This window comes from Cryptomeria japonica, chromosome 10 (assembly GCF_030272615.1).
Source record: "Cryptomeria japonica chromosome 10, Sugi_1.0, whole genome shotgun sequence".
NCBI classification, from domain to species: domain Eukaryota; kingdom Viridiplantae; phylum Streptophyta; class Pinopsida; order Cupressales; family Cupressaceae; genus Cryptomeria; species Cryptomeria japonica.
Window position 1 is genome coordinate 439,049,298 of NC_081414.1, and position 17,384 is coordinate 439,066,681.

A 17,384-nucleotide genomic window follows, 5' to 3' on the forward strand; every position below is an offset into this window, starting at 1 on the left:
ATACAGGATATATCATTCCTGAAACTAGACGCTTTTGATCATCTTTTTATTATACAAGATGTATCTTTCCTGAAACCAAACTAAATCTAGATCTTATCAAACTAATCGAACTTGCTGAAATTTATCAAGCTCTATCAATCATCAAGAACCACACCATCATGATCAAAGAGCTCACATTTTCATCAATCAATTTTGCAGAATCAAATCATTTCTAATCGAGACATCAATTTCACAACCATCCAAAAACACTCCAACAATCAATTATCTCAATTGATCTCCCGAGAGGGCATAATCGTACCGCAGTTTATCAATCAAGTCTGGGGCATCTTATCAAACCAATATCAACATCAAAATGAAATTATTCTTTGAGTCAACACGTCATCACACCTTGCTTCAAAGAGGGGCAAAATGTATACACCTAAAAATGGTCTGAAGATAATTAATTGAATAAGCAATTATTTAATTAATCCTTCTTCCCAATTTAATTGAATTCATTAGCAATTTGATTAAATTCCCCCACTCATCAACTTATTAATAAATCTAAGGATTTATTTGATAGGTTCATTTCAATATTCCCCTTTGATTAATTAATTCCTCCATCAAATCCATTTCTTCTAATCTCCTAATTAATTAAAACAAATCAATTAATGAGTTGTTGAAATTAATTAGCCTTTTCCTATTATTTAAATTTTTAAATTCAAATTCCCCACATGCCTCCTAACTTCTAGCCACCTAACCATTCCTAAACCTAATCACTCCTAAACCTAACCCATTCCATCTAACCACATGTCCCCTTTCCTTAGACACTTACCCTCTCATGAGAAAAGCTTCTTGATACTTGTCACCATAGAGATGACAAATGTTCCCTTTCCACCAACCTCTTCACCAACCACCTCCAATTTAACCATTGATATCTTCAGACTCAATCTTGACCGTTGATTCCTGCCACCTCACCCCTAGCCTTGGAAATCCTATAAATATCCCCCATATTGGAGTACAAAGGATCCCATCTCAATTGCATTTTAGGCATTGTTACTATAGGCATATTGATCTTAGTATTATCATTTGAGCATTGTTATTGTAGGCAATTACATCTTAGATCTAGCTTAATTTTCTCTTTTTCTAGCATAATTGTTGAATCATGTAGCTTAATCATCATCATTTCTAGCTTAAATGCATCATTATCATTTCAAATCTTCCATCTAGGTGTAGTCAAGTCACTGGAATTTGTTTATCCAGATCTGAGAGCAAATCCACACTTGCATCTCTTAGGAGGCGATAGATCGATTTGTCATGGTTTTATATCTCTTTGTTTTAATTTTTCTAACCATGCTTGTAATGGTCTATTGTGTGTTTTGTGTTGTAGCTGCAGGTATCACACTTCATAGGCATGACACAAGTAACTCTTTTTGTCGGTTAAGTCTTTTTTCAATTCTTAGAACACTGTCTAAAGATGAGTATAGCTGGATGAATTATGTTCTAACAAACTCTGAGAATTCAGAGCTACGCATGGTAAAGCCTAAAATAGCCATAATCAACACTGACTCAATACTGGTTTAACACAACAATACATATAAAAACATAGTAGACAATCTTAGGCTAGATATTGGAAACCATTCAAAGAGGCCCTTACGCAATACCGAAACAAGATGAACAACTAGAGAGTTTGGCAGCACTCACTCCACTGCACAACACACACTTCTCGGGCATGCCATTATCTCTTACCCTGAAGATCCGAAGATTTTATCACTGACGGATTTTTGTTTCATAATGAAAGGTACATGAAGGGTAATTATGGGGTATGATCCACACTCCTAGAATCAATGAATGCGGGATTTAGGCTACTAAGTTGGTTCTTAATGTAAATTTCAAGGGGCACGATCCAACGATGGATTATCAGAGCAAGCCACTTAAGGCTTTATTTAAGCTTATCAGTGTAGAGAAGGCCCCCACATATGTCAAATTCACTCAACACTCTAGCCGCTCGACCAATATGTTTATATAGTGGCTTGAAAAACTCGCTCGAGAGTACATTGGGAAAGATGATATCCCCAACGCATCTCAATTTGAAATACCTCTGTGGGGTGATGAAATCCCTAGTCAAAGATATCCCTCACTAATAAAAGAAAAAGTGGGTGTCATTATCATATTTCCATCTCTCCCAAGACCCTGAAGGCAGGTGAGAAGGTACTTAATGCAACAATGGATCCACGCTAGACACAAAAAGTTATTTTTTCCTTATATATCACAATGTGTGATTTATTCTATTGATAAGGCAAATTCTTGTTAATTTTAAATCCCAAACTAAGTTGTGAGATACGCATGTGCATGTCTATTTTAAACACCAAAGTGAAGTGTGAGATCATGCATGTTGATTTTAATAGGTCAAGATTTATTTTAAGAACAAAGATGAAGTGTGAGATCATGCATGTCAATTTTAAACCCAAAATCCAAAAGTGAGTTAACCCTTAAGGATCCTGCAATCAAATTATCAATAGTCTCAAAATAGTCAAGGATGATCAAGACTTCTCTGTAATTTCACCACATGCTACAAACAGGGAATCAGTAACAAAAAAAAACAACACAAAAAACAAGAAAATAGAAAGCCAATTATCTACCAAATGAATGCGATACAAAAAACCCACAAATGTGTAAGCCTGATTGGATGAATGCGTAATTCTGATAGAACAATTGTGTGATACTGTAAGGACGAATGCGTGATAGTGACATGATGAATGCAACATGGAAAAATCAGAGGATTAAAATCCTAAAATAAAATAAACACAAACCAGAAACCTGCAAAACCGAATATTAACCCCTAGGCAGATCTCTCATCAACCAGTATGTTAATCAAGTCGTATTTCACTATGTATGGTAGAACACAATTGTTGAATCTGGAAAGATCCACTTGGTCTTCTAAGTCTTGTATTCTTTTTTCTGCTTTCAGGATTTTCTGGTAATGTTTGGCTTGCCTTTTCTGTTCAGTTGTCCTTCGAGCACTTGAAATTTTAAACTTCACTTTGTGTGCCATGAGATATTATATTTATAGTAGCATACAAAGATAAATTCTTTAGATTTGCAAAAATTAATGATGAATTTAGATAGAACAAAGAACAAAAATTTCATAAAACATAATTAACATCAAAATTAATAGCTACGAATGCGTAAAACTATCTAGACGCATGCGTAATGATGTCTGCACGAATGTGTGATAGTGTCTAAATGGATGCATAAAACTGTCTATAAAATTGCGGTAATATGTTTTAATGAATGCGTAATAGTTAGGGCCACCTACGAAATCCATACAAAACCTGCAAAAATTCTCAAAAATCTGTATGATTCTGCAAAAACACAAAAGAAATATAGAGGATTAATTAGCTGTTGATTCATGTTGGGTTCACTAAATGTATAAGCGTAAAATTCATCTTAGCTTAACTAGAATTAAAGGGAAATCGTGAATCCCTATCTAATTAAAGAATTCTAAACAAACCGGTGAAATATTGCATGCATGACAATAAGGATGTAAAATATCTAATTAAAACTCCCTATTCCATAAAAGCAAACGACTTCCATTGTTCTTTTGCTTCTTGTGGTATGATGGCTCTCAGATTGTGCTGCTAACCTGCAAATGACACAAGATTTTGAAGTTCGTGATTGTTGAAAATGGAGAATTGATCATGAATTTATAGATTTTCTGGTGAGATTGAATGAGAGGTGGAACTCAAGTGAGCTCACATGCTGATTGATAATTGAAATGCTAATTTGGAAGTGGAACTCAATTGATTGAATAGATAAATGAGTTAACTGATTGAGAAAAAGATATCTGGAAAATAGAAAAAGAATGATTGGAGGATAATTAAAGAATGATGCAATTAATTGACTTGATCAATTAAAATAGATTGAATAGTTAACTAGAGATGACTGATTGAAAGCTTTTTGGAAAAAAGCAAAGTGGAAGATATAAATAGAGATTGAAAAGATAATTGATTTAATTAATCAATTAATTGAATTGATTAATTTAACATGTGCTTAGGATTTTTATTGAAATTGAATTCCTTGTTTGCATGCTTTTTGAACTTGATTTAGAAATTCAATTTAAACTTTGCATGCTTTTTGAACTTGATTTAGAAATTCAATTTAAACTTTGCATGAGAATTGATTTAAATATTTAATTTATTTTTAATTCAATTTGATTTCTGAATATATTTAGATTTTGACTTAAAAACTCAATTTGATTTTTTAATGTTAATTGAAATTTGATTTTATTTAAATTCAACTTGATCTTTGAATTCATGCAAACTTGATTTAGGAATTCGATTTGATTTTTGAAATCATGAAATTGAAATGCACATGTAACCAAATTAAATGAAATTAGAAGAATATGAATTTTAATTTTAATTTGAGGAATTAATGAAATTAAACAAAATTAGAATTTGGGGATTTTGAATTTGAATTTGAATTAGAAGAATAAATTAGTTAATTAAATAATTTAAAGAAACTACTTAATTATTTAGAAATTGAATTTAATTAAATAATAAAGATTATTCAATTGAAGGTATTAAATCACAATTAATTAAATAATTAATATTTAGAAAAAGGGTTAAATGATTAATTGATTAGAAATAGAAATAGAAATAGAAATAGAAATAGAAATAGAAATAGAATAATTAGTAAGATGATGAAGAAATATGAATTTAGAAGAATAAGATTAATTAAAGTAATTAAATAATTAAATAATTAATTAATCAATTAGACGAATAATTAGTAGATTATTAATGGGATATTTTTATGTGTCTACATTTGCCCCTTTTTGAGACAATATTGGAACAACGTTGTTTCAAAGAAAAATTAAAAAATTTCTTGCCCCAATATGCCTCGACGACGCTTAGGGTGTAATGCCCCCTTGAGAGATTGTTTATGCATTAAAGATATGAATGATCTCTTGAAAGAAGAAGAATGTGAGATAGAAGAATAGTTAGCTGATTAGAGATAGGGATAGGTGATGTGAAGATGATATTGAGATAGAATATGATAGAATGAACCTTAGAATGAAATAGAATGAAAGATGAAAATTAGAAGCAATTGAGGATGACTAATATGAGATGATAAATTGATAATGATATATTGAAAATGAAGATGATGTTTGTTTACGAACTTTTGTGCCTTTATTCATAGCACAATATATATTCATCACTAAGCCTTATTATGTAACAATGGAGCTTTGCACATCAGGGTATAAGGAACCAAGATGTAAAGATATCTCATTAAAGAAACAAACACATAGTAGACAAGGAGTGAACACCTCTATTTTGGTTGTAGTGCTAAGGGTTGAGGTATGTGTGATAGTCACAAGAATAGTTATGCTTCATGGGATACTTGCCAAATGAACATACCAATCACAAACACCCACTGGAACTATTGCCCCACAACTTCATTGGTCCACACCACAAACAACAACAAAGAAAAGGATCATGCCCATCATGGCTCCTCTAGTCACTTGTGGACATCCTTGAGTAGCATAGAAATATGATCTATCGCCAAATGATAAAACATAAAGACTAACTAGGACAAAATTCAACAGCTATACTGATATGTGCCTTTGTTCTTGATTGCTTGATGTGATGGTTGATAATGTCTGATCTTAGAAAGTTTAGACCCCATTTAAGGCTGATCTGTTTGATTTCGAGTGTATCTATCTCCATTTAAGATAAGATAATGATCACTTGATATAGATATTGATACGATTGGTAAGATAGTTTGATCAGTTGATTGTAGATGTTTGATTAGATAGTTGTATCCTTTGTGAACTTCGTGCGAAGTGTTTGCTAGAGGGTGTGATTCTTGCGAGACATTTTATTGCAAGTTTTTGAATTGTTTTTTGATTTTTTAGTTGTTTTCAAAGAGTTTATTTTTATTTTTATTTTATTTCTTGGATTGATATTTGAATGTTTTTTATTATTTTTTCAGGACTTTATCTGAATGTTTTTGGCTGATTTTTTCAGGATCGTATGTGAATGTTTTTGATATTTTTGTGTTTTCTCAATGTTTTTGGGTTTTTTCAGGACAGTTTATGATTTTTAGGGATTTTTGTATTTTCTGTGTTTTTGGGTTTTTGTGCTTTCCAATGTTTTTGGGTTTTTGCGTTTTCCAATATTTTTGTGTTTTTTGTGTTTTCCAATGTTTTTTGGTTTTTTCAGGACTTTATATGATTTTTAGGATTTTTTTAAGGACTTTATATGTTTTTTAGGATTTTTTCAGCTATGCCCCTAGTATGCAGACCTGTCATGAAATGATGATCAATAGAATGCATGTGGAGACAATTAATTTTTTGACATGACCTATGTTGATGCAAAATGCATGATGAAGATGCATTTCCTATTCGAACAAGGATGACAATGTTTATTTAGCATTTTGTAATGCACCAATTGAATTGGGGGTGCAATTTTTTTTTATAGATAAGAAGTCAATCCATCCTCAAGATCCCTTGAAACATACAAATTAACACACTTAATGACTAGGATTTACAAATGGAGACACGAAAAACTTCCCCATTGATTCTCCAAACTTTGATCTTCTTTTACCCATGTGTGTGCAAGTGAGTTAATTCCCACTCTTGTGTTCACTAAAGACCCTTGGCATCCTATATGACTAGCTACGTGGATTATTCTAACTTCAAAAGAATCCTAGATAGAGCCTCTTTTCTAGCAAGCTTTAAGGGCTTTGACGAGGTTATACACCATAATCACTCAAATATTGCTCCATTTCCAGTAGGCATCCATAGCCCTGATGGAGTTATTCGCATGTTCCCATAGTCAAGCTTTTTGTCGCACTTATATGCATGATATTTCAGTTATATATCATTGCTCTTTTGCCTTGAAATGGATATTGGCATAACACTTTTTCTTTTTATTTTCTTGCCTTGACTTGTAAGTAATGAAACCCATTGGGGTATGACAATTACATCAATGCTGAAGCAGAATATTAGATTTTTCACTAGTCATATGATCAACTAGGTGTCTAGAATGAATTAGAGATTTTGTTAAAGTGTAAGATATAGCAATTGATAGATTTTGGGTTAACAAGTCTCAAATGGTGAGATCTCTGCCCAACCAAAGGTAAAGCGTCATCACACGGTGATGTTGAAAATGAATGACCTTAGGATCTCAAGAAATTCATGTCCGAATATCTAATAAAGGAGACGACCCTTGTTTCTCTTGAATGCAAACATATGATAAATTTGGACAGTTGCCTTTTTTTATTGATGTTGCTATATGTAAATGCAAAAACTTTGTAAATACGATGTATTTGAAAGATAAACCTAATGCAATGCAAAGTTGTTTTAAGAAAATGATATGCAATGCAGAAAGTAAAACCTAAACTAACCCAACCCTTAGATGTAGTATCGTTTAAGGTGCATGTTGTTCATAGGGTTAGGAAGTGGATCTTCCTCCATGGTAGCCAAGTTATATGCTTTGTTTCCTATGACTCTTGTTATGATGAAAGGACCTAGACAGTTAGGCTCAAAATTTCCTGGCTTTTCACATTCTGCTAGGTTCCTTTGGTTCTCCTTGAGAACTAGATCTCCTACTTCAAAATTCCTTGGCCTTACATGTTTATCGTAACTCCTTCTTAGTCTGTTCTTGTAACCTTGCAAGTGATTTAAAGTAGTTTGTCATTTTTCATCGATCATTTCAAGCTCTTGCAATCTTGTGACTTGACAGTCTTCCTCTAATATGATGTTTTTTAAGGAGACTCTTGAAGAAGGAAGTTCTATTTTAATGGGTAAAGTTGCTTCTATACCATATACTAATGAATAAGGTGTTGCTCCTATAGGTGTGCATACCCCTTTTCTTTAAGCCCAAAGAGCAAGATTTAACTGGAGATGCTAGTCCTATCCTGCGTCAGTGATAACTTTCTTCAGGATCTTCAATATCATTTTGTTTGTTTCCTCTTCTTGTCCATTACTTTGTAGATAATATGGCATTGTAAATATTTGTTGTATCTGGAATTGTTCACACAGTTCTCTCTTTTCTTGATTCTTAAATAGACATCCATCATCGGTCACTATACACATTGGAACCCTGTACTGACAGATGATGTAGTTAAGCATGAATTTTTCTATCTACTTACTAGTGGTGTATGTTAGAGGGATTGCCTTGACCCATTTGGTAAAATATTCAGTAGTTGTTAAGATGAATTTATGCCTATTGGATGAAGTAGTATTGGCTTTACCAACAAGATCTAACCCCCACTATGAAAATGGCCATGGTGATGTGATAGGTTGGAGATCCTACACTGGTGCATGGATGAGGCCCCTATGCACTTGACATTATCTATATTTCTGTACATATTTGTAAGCATCCTTTTCCATAGTAGGCCAATAGTACCTAGTTCTCAGTAACTTCTTTGCTAGTGCAAGGCTACTTGAATGTGCACCACAAATTCCATCGTGTACCTCTTTTAAGGCAAGTTGTGCTTCTTCAAAATTAAGACATTGAAGAAGTATTCCATCAAGGCTCTTTCTATACAATGTGTCAACAATAATGGTATGTCTGGATGCTTGACAAATGAGAGTCTTCTTTTTATTTCTTGACAGATCAGGAGACATATACTGAGTATGTAAGTATGCGTACATCTTGTTATACCATGGGGATTCAGGAACCACAATTACACACACATATTATGATGAGGGAATCTCATATGTTGGAACCATCAATTGTTTTAGAATGAACTAAAACTGAGTTTCATTGTTAGGCATGTCTAGGAGAGACCCTACTATAGCCATGGCATCAGTTGCCTTGTTCTGCATTCTTAGAATTTTCTCAAAAGTGATGTTGTTGAAGTGTTGTCTGCAATATTCTACCATTTGCTTATAAGGAATCAATTTATCATCTTTTGTATTAAAGTCATCATTGAATTGATTGACAATCAATTGTGAATTATTGTACACTTGTAGTTCTTTTGTTCTCCACTGTATAGCAGTATGAAGTCCTATGATGAGAGCTTCATATTCAGGTATATTGTTTGTACAGGGAAAATTGATTCTGAATGACTTCGAGATAGAATCACCTTGAGGAGTGATGAAAAGAATCCTGGCTCTTGCTCCATGATTTGTGTAAGAACCACCAAAGTATAATTTCCAAATGGTGGATTATGTCAATGTAAACATAGATTCATCAAGGGAGATTCTGCCAATCGATCTTCTATAATCTACCCTTTTATTGCCTTTCTATCCACGCATTTTATGTCAAACGCACTTAAAATCATGACCCACATGGCCAATCTTTCAGTTAATGTTTGTCTTCTCAATAGATACTTGAGAGGATCAAAGAAGGCTATGAGTTGAACTTTGTGACTCAACGTATAGTGTCTAAGATTTTGAGATGTGAAGATCACTACAATACATGCTCGTTCTATGGGAGTGTAATTAAGCTTGTATCCAATAAGGGTTCTACTTATATAGTAGATTGCTCTTTCCTTTCCTTGTTTGTCATGCTTTGCCAAAAGAGATCCCAAAGATGAGTTTATTGCTGATATATATTAATAAAGACTTGCTTGGGGTCGGTGGGATTAATACTGGAGTAGTCAAAAGATAATCCTCTAAAGATTGAAAAGATTCTTGACACTAATCTATCCATTTGAAGGTGACTCATTTCTTGAGTAAATGCTGAAATAGGTGACATTTATCTACTAGCTATGCTATAAACCTTCTTATGGACTGTAATATTCCTTGTAGTCCCCTTAGCTGCTTGAGTGTGGATGGTGGTTGTAGATCAATGATTGCTTTGACCTTTGCTGGATCTACCTCAATTCCTCTATTATAAATAATAAAACCTATAAGTTTGTCGGCTATGACACCGAACACACACTTCTTTGGATATTGTCATGGTTGTGAAGTGTGATACCTACAGCTGCAACACAAATACTCAATAGATCATTACAAGCATGGTTAGAAAATTTAAAGCAAAGAAATATAAAACCATGACAAAGCGATCTATCGCCTCCTAAGAGATGCGAGTGTGGATAGGTTCTCAGATCCAGATAAGCAAATTCCAGTGACTTGACTACACCTAGATGGAGGATTTAAAATGATAATGATGCAATTAAGCTAGAAAAGAGATTGATTAAGCTACACGATTCAATAATTTATGCTAGAAAATAATCAAATTAAGCTAGATCTAAGATGTAATTGCCTATAATAACAATGCTCAAATGATATGCTAAGATGAGTATGCCTATAATAATAATTCCTAAGATGCAAATGAGATGGGATGATTTGTGCTCCAACATGGGGGATATTTATAGGATTTCCAAGGCTAGGGGTGAGGTGGTAGGAATCAACGACCAAGATTGAATCTGAAGATATCAAGGGTAAAATTGGAGGAGGTTGGAGAAGAGGTTGGAGGAAGGGACACTTGTCATCTCTGTGGTGACAAGTGTCAAGGAGCCTTGCTCATGAGAGGGAAAGTGTCCAAGAGAGGAGCCATGTGGCCCAAAATGCCATGTGTCTCAAGGGGAGAGGATCCACACCATATGAGGTTAGGATAAGGAGGTTAGGATGTGCAAGCTAAGATAGGGTTAGTTAAACCCGGGGTTAGATGGAATGTGTTAGGTTTAGAAGTGGTTAGGTTAGGTGGTTAGAAGTTAGGAGGCATGTGGGGAATTTGAATTTAAAAATTCAAATAATAAGAAAAGGATAATTAACTTTCAACAAATCATAAATTGATTTATTTTAATTAATTAGGAGATTAGAAGAAATGAATTTGATAGGGAGGATTAATTAATTTGAATTAATTAATCAAAGGGGACTATTGAAATGAACCTATTAAATAAATCCTTAGATTTATTAATAAGTAGATGAGTGGGAGAGTTTAATCAAATTGTTAATGAATTCAATTAAATTGGGAAGGAGGATTAATTTAAATTACTTATTCAATTAATTATCTTCAAACCATTTTTAGGTGTATACATTTTGCCCCTCTTTGAAGTGAGGTGTGATGACACGTTGATTCAAAGAATAATTCCATTTTGATGATGATATTGGTTTGATAGGATGCCCCTGCCATTGATTGATAAACTATGATATGATTATGCCCCCTCGGGAGATCAATTGGGATAATTGACTTGTTGGAGTGGTTTTGGATGATTGCAAAATTGATGTCCCGATTAGAAATGAATTGGTTCTGCAACATTGATTGATGAAAGTACGAGTTATTTGATCATGATGGTGTGGTTCTTGATGATTGATAGAGCTTGATAAATTTTAATATGCTTGTTTTTTCTGATAAGATCTAGATTTAGTTTGGTTTTAGGAAAGATACCTCCTGTATAAGACAAAGATGACCAAAAGCATCTAGTTTCAGGAACGATATATCCTGTATAAGACTTGATCAAAACGTCTGGTTCCAGGAAAGATACATTCTGTATAAGACATGATATAATAGATCAGAGGTGATCGATTGATAGAATGGATAAGGTTGATTGGAGAAAGAACTGACAGGTTGTTGATATTAGGTTGCAGGACAATTTAGGTATGCTGATGTTGGTGCGAGATAGATTTAGCCTTGGATAAGATGAGCTTGTGGGATCCCATGCAGGGATGAAATACAAGCTAGATGCCAATGCGAATGTTAATGAAATGCAAAGCTACGATCGGACTAGACATTGGGTTATTGCATTTTGTCATCATTAAGCTTTTGAAAATGTGGGAAGTGAGTGCAAACATCGATGGTATAATTAAACCATGATGACCTGAGCACTGCTTTCCTGGATTTTGATATGGAAAGTTAGCACAAGCATCAAGGTATAATTAATCCAAGATGACCTGAGTGTTTCTTGCATAAAATATGCAGTATTAACCATTGGTATATGCAAAGCAGAAATATCTTTGATGATACTCCGATGATCATGTCCTGAGACAAATTTGCACCTGCTAATGATTAATTTACATACAACAGACAAGAAAAATATCATGTTCCTTCCTTGTTCCTCTAGTCAAAGACATCTTGGAGTCACTTAGAAACCATGATAGAAAAAATCAAGATAGTAAAGTTGAACCAAAGTACTAAAAGCAGTATCCAAAAGATATCATCCATTGAAAAATGTGTGATGTCCTTAGACTGATGTGTGATAGCTTGATGGTTAACAATGCGATTTCATGTTCAATGTTGGATGTGCCTCAATGTTTTCGCTTGACAAGTGTTGTCTAACTATTGTTTTACCTATTTGATTAAGCTCAGAATGATCATAAAGTTTGCCCCCAGCTAGGTGTAGGATTTTGCCCCAAGCCTAGAAACAAAGTCATTATGATATACCCAATGATCCAAACCATAACGAGAAAGCAGCTGCGATGTCCGCGTATGTACAAAGGCTTATTATGGATATGGATAACGCTGATGGAAAATGAATGCAAGCAGAAAGACACATGAACTAATAGAGGGAAGAGCTAGCTAACAGATAGTGCCTGTTTGCCAGGTTTTCACCATCTGTTTTTATTGCACTTTTTCTCATATTTGATATTTTTTTGCTTATTTTTCACTATTTTTGGATTTTTCTTATTTATCAAACATAAAACTTCTTCAAATGCATGCTATTGATGGGTTCCTTGAGCTAATCCTCATCTTGTGTTGATAGTTGATATGCTCCTAACCCAAATACTGCTATGACAACAAATGGTCCTAACCAGTTTGGTTCAAACTTCCCTTTCTTTTCTCGATCTGCTTGGTTGTGTGGATTTTCTTTGAGTACTAGTTCTCCAATTTGAAATGCTCTCGGTTTGACCTTGTGATTGTAACTGCAGCACATTCTTTGGTAATATACCTTTAAATGATCAAAGGCATTTTGTCTTCGTTCATGAATCAATTCTAACTCTTGCAATCTAGATACTTGTTGTTCTTCATCTGGGATAAGAACTTTTAATGATACTTGTAGAGAAGGTATCTCTACTTTGATTGGCAGTATTGCTTCTGATCCATAAACAAGAGAGAAAGTTGTGTCACTTGTTGTTGTGCGGATACTAGTATGGTAGGCCCATAGAGCAGGGTTCAATTGAATATGCCAATCTCTGCCAGCATCATTCACTGTCTTTTTGAGGATATTCAGAATGATTTTGTTTGATGCTTTTGCTTGCCCATTTCCTTGTGGATAGTAGGGTGTGGAGAATCTATGTTGGATCTTGAATTTCTCACATAGCTCTTGTACGTCCTAATTTTTGAACGGTCGTTCATTATCAGTGATAACGGTCATGGGTATTCCATAGCGACATATAATGTAGTTCAAGATAAATGCAACAATTTGTTTTCCTATGATATTGATGAGAGTTACTATCTCAATCCATTTTGTGAAATATTCAGTAGCTACAAGGATGAATTTGTGATCATTGGATGAAGAAGGATTTATCTTTCCTACTAGATCAAGACCCCATTGACAGAAAGGCCAAGATGTTGCTAAAGAATGAAGTTCTTGTGTTGGTGTATGAATCAAATTCTCATGGATCTGACATTGTTTGCATGTTCTAGCTATTTGAAAATAATCTCGTTCCATAGTTGGCCAATAATAGCCCAAGCATATGAGTTTTTTTGAAAGGGAAAGACCGCTTGAATGAGTGCCACAAATGTCATTATCGAATTCATGTAAGGCCTTCTCAGATTCTTCTTGTTTGAGACATATTAAAAGAGTACCATCTAGACCTCATTTAAACATGGTATCTATGACGAGAGTATAATGGGAGGATTGGTGAATAAAGTTTCTCTTTGGTTCTTTGATAAATCAGGAGGTAGGGTGTCATCTTTTAGGTATGTGTAAGTTTGGCCATAGCGGGAGGAATCATACCCAACAAGGTGACAAATAGTTTGGGAATCAAGACAATTATAAGCGGGGTAAAATAACTCTTCCACCAAGAATTTGTAATGCTCTTGATTTTCTCGTGTCTGAAGGAGAGAAGCAAGTGTTGCCATGGCATCTGCTGCTTTGTTGTCATTCATTGGAATTTGCTGAAAGGTTATTTCTATAAAATATTTCTTGATATCATCAACCATCTTTTTATAAGGCATTAAATTTTCATCCTTTGTTTGGTAATCGTCATTAATTTGATTGATGACAAGCTGAGAGTCTCCAAAGACTTGAAGTTGTGTAATGTTCCATTCTATAGCCACTTTGATACCTATAACCAAAGCTTCATATTTTGCTGTATTGTTGGTGCATGGAAAACTTAATTTGTATGCTTTTGGAATTGTATGAACTTGTGGTGTGATGAATATAATGCATGCTCTTGATCCATGTTGTGTATATGAACCATTATTGATGCCTGCTCCTGGACTGATATTCGAGTGATGTATTATAAGATACAGATCTAACCTTGGAATGTCAGCATATGACTAGGTAAAATTGATTTGCCATCTTTTGAAGGGTTCCAAATATTTTTGCCTTGCTAGTTCTGATAGAGAAGTTGTTGGATATAGATCAGTTGTGCCAATGTTAATTGCCTCTGTTGGTTCTATTAGGATAGATGTCCTCTCTTGATAGTATTCAGGTAAGGTGTCAAATCTCCTATCTTCTGGTGCCTTGAGGAGGTTTTCACCATTAGATGCGTCCTTTCTTTTTATTTTTTCTTGGTCTAATGTTGCCAAGAAATGGTTTTCAGCATTGGACCTGGTATTCTTTTCTTTATTTTCACTTTTGCGACTAGGAGATTTGGCACCCACTTGACTGGAAGATGCGTTGTTGAAATTCCTGGTGAAAATTGTTTTTGGTTTGATAGCATTAAGATATACAGATATGACATGGTCATTAGGAAAGGTATCAATGGCAGTATGTCTTTCATTTTCCCAATCAATAAGTTCAGGGTGGAGTAGAGGTAAGGGGTCATCAGGTTGAGATGGTTCAAGGGTATCAAAGGTCATGATAGATGTGTCAAAGTTTTTGATATGTATGTTAATGTCTAGAATGATACTCTCATCAGAATCACCTCGTGCAAGGAGTTCCTGATCGTCCTCAATTAGGTCCAAGTCAGCCAAATGTGATTCTGATTCAAGTAGGCTAGCCCCCAATGTTTGTCCTGCATACGTGTGAACTATATCAACTCGTAAATCTTCTTCTTCCCTTTTAATTTCAAGCTACTCTTGTTTGTTTTTCTATGATAGCAAATATTCTCTATTCCCTCGATCTTTAGCTGCATTTGTTTTTCCATTCTTGAAAAAATTGATGGAAATGATTGTTCCTTGGATTGTGTGCTTGAAGATGCTGCCTCTTTGTTATGTGGAACAATGACCTCTTGAGCTGGTTTTAGATTACTACAACACTACAATGGATTTGAGTCTGCTAAGATCGTGATTTCCTGCCCCTTGTATGGAAATTTCAGGCATTGATGACATGTTGATAGAATAGCTTGTATGTCATGTATCCATGGTCTTCCCAAGAGTATGTTGTATGGTAATTTCATGTCTATAACTTGACATGCTGTGTCTTTCTACAAAGGTCCCACTTTGATTGGTAATATCACCACTCCTTTAGAGGAACACTCTTCTTTATCATATGCTTTGAATGTGATCTTTTTCTGGGGATGAATTGCATCTTCTGAATAACCTATAGCATGGACAAGACTCAATGAGAAAATGTTTAAGCCAACTCCCCCATCTATTAGGACATGTGTAATGAGCATTCTATGAATGAGGACTTCAATTTGCAAGGGAGTGTTATGGGGATGTTGCAAGGAATCAATGCTTAGATATGAAGGAGATGGGCTTTGAATATGATCCTCTAAAATAGGTTTGATGACCATTATGGATATCCCTTGGGGAACTTCATCTTTGGGTGTATTGTTTGGTGAGGATGCTATGGAAGGTTCTTGCAAGTTTTTAAGAGCTGTAGGAATAGATGCCTTTGGAGAGTCAATTTTCTTATGGAGGTAAGAGCCATTTCTAGACATAGGTGTGCGATTTTGATCTTTCTCAGCAAAATCCTTTAGGCATCTCTTTAAGAGTTACATAAAAGAGCCACCTTTCTTTCGAGATGTATTTGAATCCTTGTGAGGGTTTGACATAGTTGGATTTTGATTTTGGACTTGTTTGATTTCTTTGATATGTTGGCTTGTTATGTCTTCTTGTATTTTGTTTTGGTATGCGATGTTGCTATGATCTTCAGCTATTTTGAATGTTTTTGTTTCTATTTCAAGGATTCGATTGTCTAAAAGGTGTTTTGATAAGTGATCATCTGTCAAGGTAGATATGATAGAGTGATATGACATGAAAAGAGGATTCAAGTGTTTAAAAGTTTGCAAGTTTTTCGATCTTCGGTTTTGGAGTGCAATGATGATATTGATAAAAACCAAGTCCAATAGGAACGATATATCCTACGATGTGGGACAAGGTTGTTATGACCAAATGTTGTAGTTTCGTGATAAAGGATGATAGATCCTAATGAGAAACTATGTTTTGAGTGATCAATTTATCAAAGAGGGTGATGATGCACTTTGAGATTTTTAGATCTTGAACTTGTTGAAGGAAAATACTTGAAAATATTGAGGTGCCTATTTATAGAATCCGATTTGATAGATGATAACTTAAGCAAGAGAACCAAGGAGACAATCCAAGCACAGACTGACATTTAATAGGTGTTTATGCTCATTGTAAACTGACCAAGCAAATATGACAGATTTGAAAAAGATGTGCAAGAAGACAACTCTGGACCAATAGAGACAAAAATTCATATGATAGTTTAAGCAGCTTTAGACGACAATACATATAGGCCCATACGACAAATCATGAATCTCATATGATAAAGCACAAACTCGTATGAAAATTCCCACTGAGCAAAATGATAAACCAAAGGCCTCGTACGACAAAACTTACTGAGCCATATGACAAACAAGAAGGCTCATACGACAAAACACAACCTCATACGACTCGAGACAGAATAGAGGTAAAAAAAATGTTATTTGGATAAATTTTTGATCAATGAAGTTTGATGTTTTGCTTCTGTTTTCCAGTTTTAGATTTCTAATTTTCTGTTTTAGGGATGAATACACAACAAACACGCGATATGTTAAGTGACCTCAAGCATAATATGCTACCTAAGGAAGTTGGCTGAGAGAGAAAACCTTTGCTTTCAAACTTAGGAACACACCCAATAGCTAATCAGAATATGACCCCTGAGTCTCATGCAATGGATTCTCAATGTCGTATTATCCATCTCCAAATGCTAATGGGGGTACAATATGGCAAGTGTCTTGAGAGAGTTACTATCTCTCTTGTACAAAGATTATCCCACTTTTGGAGGTGAATCGAGTTGCTTCTAATTTAACTGGAACTAGTAAGGGATCCATTCGGCGCATCAAGGTATAAACTCAATTAAGAGGTCTCCCAGGCTTGAAAACCAAGGTTTGATAT